The following is a 7,849-nucleotide window of genomic DNA, read 5'->3' on the forward strand; positions in this document are numbered from 1 at the left end:
AGGACATGCAATTTAGCTGAATTAAATTTGATACTTTTCTCATAAACTCTAGGAGTGGAAAACTTTATATACCCTTGTGTAGTACAGATGAGCAAGCATGTCTATATCTGATTTTTTTTTTATAAATTTCATGGTAAATAAATAGTCCTGAAAAATATTCCAGAATGAGATTTTCACTCTGCAGCGGAGCGTGTGCTGATATGAAACTTCCTGGCAGATTAAAACTGTGTGCCCGACCGAGACTCGAACTCGGGACCTTTGCCTTTCGCGGGCAAGTGCTCTACCAACTGAGCTACCGAAGCACGACTCACGCCCGGTACTCACAGCAGAGTGAAAATCTCATTCTGGAAACATCCCCCAGGCTGTGGCTAAGCCATGTCTCCGCAATATCCTTTCTTTCAGGAGTGCTAGTTCTGCAAGGTTTGCAGGAGAGCTTCTGTAAAGTTTGGAAGGTAGGAGACGAGGTACTGGCAGAAGTAAAGCTGTGAGTACCGGGCGTGAGTCGTGCTTCGATAGCTCAGTTGGTAGAGCACTTGCCCGCGAAAGGCAAAGGTCCCGAGTTCGAGTCTCGGTCGGGCACACAGTTTTAATCTGCCAGGAAGTTTCATATCAGCACACGCTCCGCTGCAGAGTGAAAATCTCATTCTGGAAACATCCCCCAGGCTGTGGCTAAGCCATGTCTCCGCAATATCCTTTCTTTCAGGAGTGCTAGTTCTGCAAGGTTCGCAGGAGAGCTTCTGTAAAGTTTGGAAGGTAGGAGACGAGGTACTGGCAGAAGTAAAGCTGTGAGTACCGGGCGTGAGTCGTGCTTCGGTAGCTCAGTTGGTAGAGCACTTGCCCGCGAAAGGCAAAGGTCCCGAGTTCGAGTCTCGGTCGGGCACACAGTTTTAATCTGCCAGGAAGTTTCATATCAGCACACGCTCCGCTGCAGAGTGAAAATCTCATTCTGGAAACATCCCCCAGGCTGTGGCTAAGCCATGTCTCCGCAATATCCTTTCTTTCAGGAGTGCTAGTTCTGCAAGGTTCGCAGGAGAGCTTCTGTAAAGTTTGGAAGGTAGGAGACGAGGTACTGGCAGAAGTAAAGCTGTGAGTACCGGGCGTGAGTCGTGCTTCGGTAGCTCAGTTGGTAGAGCACTTGCCCGCGAAAGGCAAAGGTCCCGAGTTCGAGTCTCGGTCGGGCACACAGTTTTAATCTGCCAGGAAGTTTCATATCAGCACACGCTACGCTGCAGAGTGAAAATCTCATTCTGGAAACATCCCCCAGGCTGTGGCTAAGCCATGTCTCCGCAATATCCTTTCTTTCAGGAGTGCTAGTTCTGCAAGGTTCGCAGGAGAGCTTCTGTAAAGTTTGGAAGGTAGGAGACGAGGTACTGGCAGAAGTAAAGCTGTGAGTACCGGGCGTGAGTCGTGCTTCGGAGGCTCAGTTGGTAGAGCACTTGCCCGCGAAAGGCAAAGGTCCCGAGTTCGAGTCTCGGTCGGGCACACAGTTTTAATGTGCCAGGAAGTTTCATATCAGCACACGCTCCGCTGCAGAGTGAAAATCTCATTCTGGAAACATCCCCCAGGCTGTGGCTAAGCCATGTCTCCGCAATATCCTTTCTTTCAGGAGTGCTAGTTCTGCAAGGTTCGCAGGAGAGCTTCTGTAAAGTTTGGAAGGTAGGAGACGAGGTACTGGCAGAAGTAAAGCTGTGAGTACCGGGCGTGAGTCGTGCTTCGGTAGCTCAGTTGGTAGAGCACTTGCCCGTGAAAGGCAAAGGTCCCGAGTTCGAGTCTCGGTCGGGCACACAGTTTTAATCTGCCAGGAAGTTTCATATCAGCACACGCTCCGCTGCAGAGTGAAAATCTCATTCTGGAAACATCCCCCAGGCTGTGGCTAAGCCATGTCTCTGCAATATCCTTTCTTTCAGGAGTGCTAGTTCTGCAAGGTTCGCAGGAGAGCTTCTGTAAAGTTTGGAAGGTAGGAGACGAGGTACTGGCAGAAGTAAAGCTGTGAGTACCGGGCGTGAGTCGTGCTTTGGTAGCTCAGTTGGTAGAGCACTTGCCCGCGAAAGGCAAAGGTCCCGAGTTCGAGTCTCGGTCGGGCACACAGTTTTAATCTGCCAGGAAGTTTCATATCAGCACACGCACCGCTGCAGAGTGAAAATCTCATTCTGGAAACATCCCCCAGGCTGTGGCTAAGCCATGTCTCCGCAATATCCTTTCTTTCAGGAGTGCTAGTTCTGCAAGGTTCGCAGGAGAGCTTCTGTAAAGTTTGGAAGGTAGGAGACGAGGTACTGGCAGAAGTAAAGCTGTGAGTACCGGGCGTGAGTCGTGCTTTGGTAGCTCAGTTGGTAGAGCACTTGCCCGCGAAAGGCAAAGGTCCCGAGTTCGAGTCTCGGTCGGGCACACAGTTTTAATCTGCCAGGAAGTTTCAGATCAGCACACGCTCCGCTGCAGAGTGAAAATCTCATTCTGGAAACATCCCCCAGGCTGTGGCTAAGCCATGTCTCCGCAATATCCTTTCTTTCAGGAGTGCTAGTTCTGCAAGGTTCGCAGGAGAGCTTCTGTAAAGTTTGGAAGGTAGGAGACGAGGTACTGGCAGAAGTAAAGCTGTGAGTACCGGGCGTGAGTCGTGCTTCGGTAGCTCAGTTGGTAGAGCACTTGCCCGCGAAAGGCAAAGGTCCCGAGTTCGAGTCTCAGTCGGGCACACAGTTTTAATCTGCCAGGAAGTTTCATATCAGCACACGCTCCGCTGCAGAGTGAAAATCTCATTCTGGAAACATCCCCCAGGCTGTGGCTAAGCCATGTCTCCGCAATATCCTTTCTTTCAGGAGTGCTAGTTCTGCAAGGTTCGCAGGAGAGCTTCTGTAAAGTTTGGAAGGTAGGAGACGAGGTACTGGCAGAAGTAAAGCTGTGAGTACCGGGCGTGAGTCGTGCTTCGGTAGCTCAGTTGGTAGAGCACTTGCCCGCGAAAGGCAAAGGTCCCGAGTTCGAGTCTCGGTCGGGCACACAGTTTTAATCTGCCAGGAAGTTTCATATCAGCACACGCTCCGCTGCAGAGTGAAAATCTCATTCTGGAAACATCCCCCAGGCTGTGGCTAAGCCATGTCTCCGCAATATCCTTTCTTTCAGGAGTGCTAGTTCTGCAAGGTTCGCAGGAGAGCTTCTGTAAAGTTTGGAAGGTAGGAGACGAGGTACTGGCAGAAGTAAAGCTGTGAGTACCGGGCGTGAGTCGTGCTTCGGTAGCTCAGTTGGTAGAGCACTTGCCCGCGAAAGGCAAAGGTCCCGAGTTCGAGTCTCGGTCGGGCACACAGTTTTAATCTGCCAGGAAGTTTCATATCAGCACACGCACCGCTGCAGAGTGAAAATCTCATTCTGGAAACATCCCCCAGGCTGTGGCTAAGCCATGTCTCCGCAATATCCTTTCTTTCAGGAGTGCTAGTTCTGCAAGGTTCGCAGGAGAGCTTCTGTAAAGTTTGGAAGGTAGGAGACGAGGTACTGGCAGAAGTAAAGCTGTGAGTACCGGGCGTGAGTCGTGCTTTGGTAGCTCAGTTGGTAGAGCACTTGCCCGCGAAAGGCAAAGGTCCCTAGTTCGAGTCTCGGTCGGGCACACAGTTTTAATCTGCCAGGAAGTTTCAGATCAGCACACGCTCCGCTGCAGAGTGAAAATCTCATTCTGGAAACATCCCCCAGGCTGTGGCTAAGCCATGTCTCCGCAATATCCTTTCTTTCAGGAGTGCTAGTTCTGCAAGGTTCGCAGGAGAGCTTCTGTAAAGTTTGGAAGGTAGGAGACGAGGTACTGGCAGAAGTAAAGCTGTGAGTACCGGGCGTGAGTCGTGCTTCGGAGGCTCAGTTGGTAGAGCACTTGCCCGCGAAAGGCAAAGGTCCCGAGTTCGAGTCTCGGTCGGGCACATAGTTTTAATCTGCCAGGAAGTTTCATATCAGCACACGCTCCGCTGCAGAGTGAAAATCTCATTCTGGAAACATCCCCCAGGCTGTGGCTAAGCCATGTCTCCGCAATATCCTTTCTTTCAGGAGTGCTAGTTCTGCAAGGTTCGCAGGAGAGCTTCTGTAAAGTTTGGAAGGTAGGAGACGAGGTACTGGCAGAAGTAAAGCTGTGAGTACCGGGCGTGAGTCGTGCTTCGGTAGCTCAGTTGGTAGAGCACTTGCCCGCGAAAGGCAAAGGTCCCGAGTTCGAGTCTCGGTCGGGCACACAGTTTTAATCTGAAAAATATTGTTTGTTTGTAGGTGATGTCCTGTGTATTTAATTAATTTATTTATTCAGTCTGTGTGATCTGACTGTACACAGTCTATTACATATGTTGGATACAATTTGTTGACAATGTTAAGCTGTCTTATGGGTAGATTATGGTACTATAATACATTTTAAAAGTTTGTCTAAAATAGCTTCACTAAGTAGTTTATGTTTTGCACTTAAACCTACTCAGAAAGATTACTTTTCTAGGTATTCTATTACAGAATAAAAACAGTGCCACAGTAAATAGGATTTTATGGCTCTACGAAATTGTATGTTGTCTTAAGTAGACTTGATAAACTTGGGAAGCTTGTTGAACAATGTTCAAATATTTGTTTTTTATTTTATTATTTATTTGGGTTGCTTTCTGGGTGGTGTGCAGCAGATGCTGTTCAGCAGCAGAATCCTTACATCAAAGCATTTGCTATGTGGACTCACCAATGCCAAATGGAGTGCTAAGGAGAGCCTCAGAGTATTTCATGTCATAGAGTCGAAAATAAAAATGTCAACCATCATGTAAAATCCAAAATTATATAAAAGGTCTTGCTTTCAGCTTGAAACTAGCATCATATCAATACAGGTGTTTGTACTTACATCTGTCATAAAAGTAAATAATCATTTAAAACCAGTGGAAATTATTCAAGAGAAAAAAAATTAGAACATGATTAATTTGTTACAGTTTAAAGTATAAAGTCAGTAACAACAATTGGTGCCACCTTTCACTTTTTAGTGGTTGTACATAGTTAATATAATTTAAATTTGATATTTTCCATGTAATGACAGGTATCTTCTATATATACAAACATTTCCAGCAATTACAATATCAGCAGAATATTGATTTCGACCTTTTGTGGCCATTCATAGCCCTCTGACTGATACCTGATAACACTATTTATAGAACCAACAAGGCACTTAGCATAGAAGTAGAACCAGAAGTAACTCTACTTGTATGATAGGGGAAGACTTATGGCATGGGCATGGCTGAAAGATGTTCACAGGTTTTGTTTTCCAGTCACAATAGTGCAGAGTGTACATTATAAACTGGTGGGGATGCTTGTAGGAACTGCTGATCTCTTCTGGTGTTTTGAGGGTCACAATCCAACTCTGTGATGGATTCATCAAAATAAGAAAGGAAACCAATGAGCAATGCACAACACAAAATATTCAGAAAAGCCTACTGCTAAGTTCCTTGTGTGCATTGGCACTGTCATAAATTTGGTAGTTCATTCACAGTTCAAAACATCTGCCACCTAAGGCACAATTCACGTGGAAGTGATGTGGCATGGACACCTGGCAGTGGCGAAGCATAGGTTTAGTGTGGGCTGGATGTGAGCTGTGCACACTGAAGTGGCAAGTATGGTCATACTACCATTGTCAAACCACAAAATCTTTTGTTAGAGTGAACAACAAGCTTAGCTCAAAGGCACTGAATGAAGTAAGGAAACATAAAGTTAACATTTGTGATTAGAAGGACAATAAATGCAAGACACCAAAGACAGGGTATGCTCTTATAGATCAAGGAGAAATTGTCCTGATCCTGAAAAAGTGCCATCTGATGTGCAATTGAATGTTTTGATCATAATTCCTATTTTCATTGAACAGTAGTACTAAATATCACAGATTTTGTGAGAGTTGTTCAAAATATTAGGATACTTTTCCAGAATCATATTGTCCATAAATATTTCATTGTTGCAGACCAGAAATTCCTTTTGCAGGTCATAGTTCCCCGACTTGTGATAGACGTGTTGCACTTATAGAGAGGAACAAAAGTCCTTTATATTACACAGATGACTGGATTCCAGTCTTTTCCTGCATTCAGGAAGGTGATGATTCAAACCCGCATCCGGCCATCCAGCTTATGTTTTCTGTGATTTTCCTAAAGTGCTCCAGGCAAATGCCAGGATGTTTTCTGTGAAAGGGCATGACCAATTTCCTTCCCCATCCTTGACATCAGCCAAGCTTGTGCTCTGTCTCTAATGACCTCGATATTGATTGGCCGTTAAACCCAATTTTCCTTCCTTCCTTCCTTCTTCAAGTCATTGACAGTGGCAAGGACAATGGATTCTTTGTCTGCAAGGCAGAACCAGAGGATTTCAGGGATCTTAGTACAGCGCATTAGACTAAGGGTTGCACAAAGACTTATTTAAAATAACTGTGTATCCCTACATACAAATTTCATCTGATGACCCTACCATGTTAAGGAGAAAGTCACAACTTCATGCAACTGTGAATTTGTCAAAGCACTGAAAAGAAGCCAAGTAATGGGAAAAGAAATCTGACATATTTCTGTTTTCACTGTCTTGTATGATAAACTTCTGCCTAGAAGTGCCAAGAAGAAAGCCTTATTTGACATATATCCCCTTGAAAAACGGGATTTATGTAAACAACTGCCAAATGAAATAATAGATTTGCACATCTGTTTGGCAAAATCTGTTGATTCAGGACAGAAAAGTTTCCATGGAATAACTGTATGTTAAATATTTCCATTTCTTCTGCTACTGGTACTGCTTGTGAAGATTTGTATTCCAATAAACATGATATGTTTTGACCCGTTGCTGCACTTTCTCAAAATAAGCTTTTTGTTTATGCAATAAGTAACACCAAAAAACCAGTGTGTTTCAGCAGTAAAACATCATAAGTGCACAGATACAACATCATTTGACTAAAAAATAAAAAAGTAGTGTTTTTCCAATTACAACATAAGCAATTGTGTAATAATTTTTACAAATAAATACAGAAAGGTACTTTATTTCTTATAGACTGCCTGCATAAAGTAAGTCCAAATTGATAAGCATAAAACAGTTTTTTTGTACTCCTTCAAAATTTGTTTTTTGTTAGTTACAGCATTGTTTGGGTAAACTATTCAATAATGTAGCATCATATGCACTACTATTAATAATGAGATTTTAAGTCTCAGACAGGCTTTGACCAAAAATCCTTCTTCTAGATTAAAAAACACACACACAATCACACAAGTGCAGCTTACACACACAGGAACACTGTCTCTGGCTGCTGGGGATGGACTGTGTAAAGCAAGTACACTTGATGGGAGAAGCAATCTGTGGGTAGTGGAGTGTGTAAGGAGGAGGCAAGGTTGGGGTGGGAGTTGGATAGAAAGGTAGGGGTGGGGGAAAGTGTAATGCTACTTGTGAGAGCACAGGGTCATGGTGGGGACAGAGTATGGCTGCTAGTTGCAATCTGGATTTTTTTTTTGTTTTTGGGTGGGTGGGTGGGGGGGGGGGGGGGGGGGGAGTGGGGAAGGAGAGAAGTAGATAAGGGAAAAATCAGTAGTTGGTGCATTGATGGAACAGAAAGTTGTATAGTACTGGAGTGGGAGCAGATAAGGGGATAGGTAGATGACAGGGACTAGTGAGTTTATAGGAATGTAGGATACTGTGGATATTTTGCAGGAAGATATTCCACCCATGAAATTCAAGGAAGGATCCAGATGGCACAGGCTGTGAAGCAGTCATTGCTGAAGTGAAGGACATAGTGTTGCACGGTGTGTTCAGCAGCTCAGTGGTCCAGCTGCCTCTTGGCAACAGTTCGTCAGTGACCATTCATGCAGACAGACAGACTGGTAGTTGTCATACCCATGCAGAAAGCAGCACAGTG

At 44.9% G+C, this 7,849-nt stretch overlaps 2 non-coding genes across 2 annotated transcripts; both read left to right on the forward strand.

Moving 5' to 3' along the window:
* The first annotated feature begins 505 nt into the window (after positions 1–505).
* Positions 506–580, forward strand: Trnas-cga. The gene has a single exon. It is a non-coding gene; the product is annotated as a tRNA-Ser (tRNA).
* A 1,129-nt stretch (positions 581–1,709) lies between these two features.
* On the forward strand, positions 1,710–1,784 carry Trnas-uga. The gene has a single exon. It is a non-coding gene; the product is annotated as a tRNA-Ser (tRNA).
* Positions 1,785–7,849: the final 6,065 nt, after the last annotated feature.

The sequence above is a fragment of the Schistocerca americana genome, chromosome 3 (genome assembly GCF_021461395.2).
Source record: "Schistocerca americana isolate TAMUIC-IGC-003095 chromosome 3, iqSchAmer2.1, whole genome shotgun sequence".
NCBI classification, from domain to species: domain Eukaryota; kingdom Metazoa; phylum Arthropoda; class Insecta; order Orthoptera; family Acrididae; genus Schistocerca; species Schistocerca americana.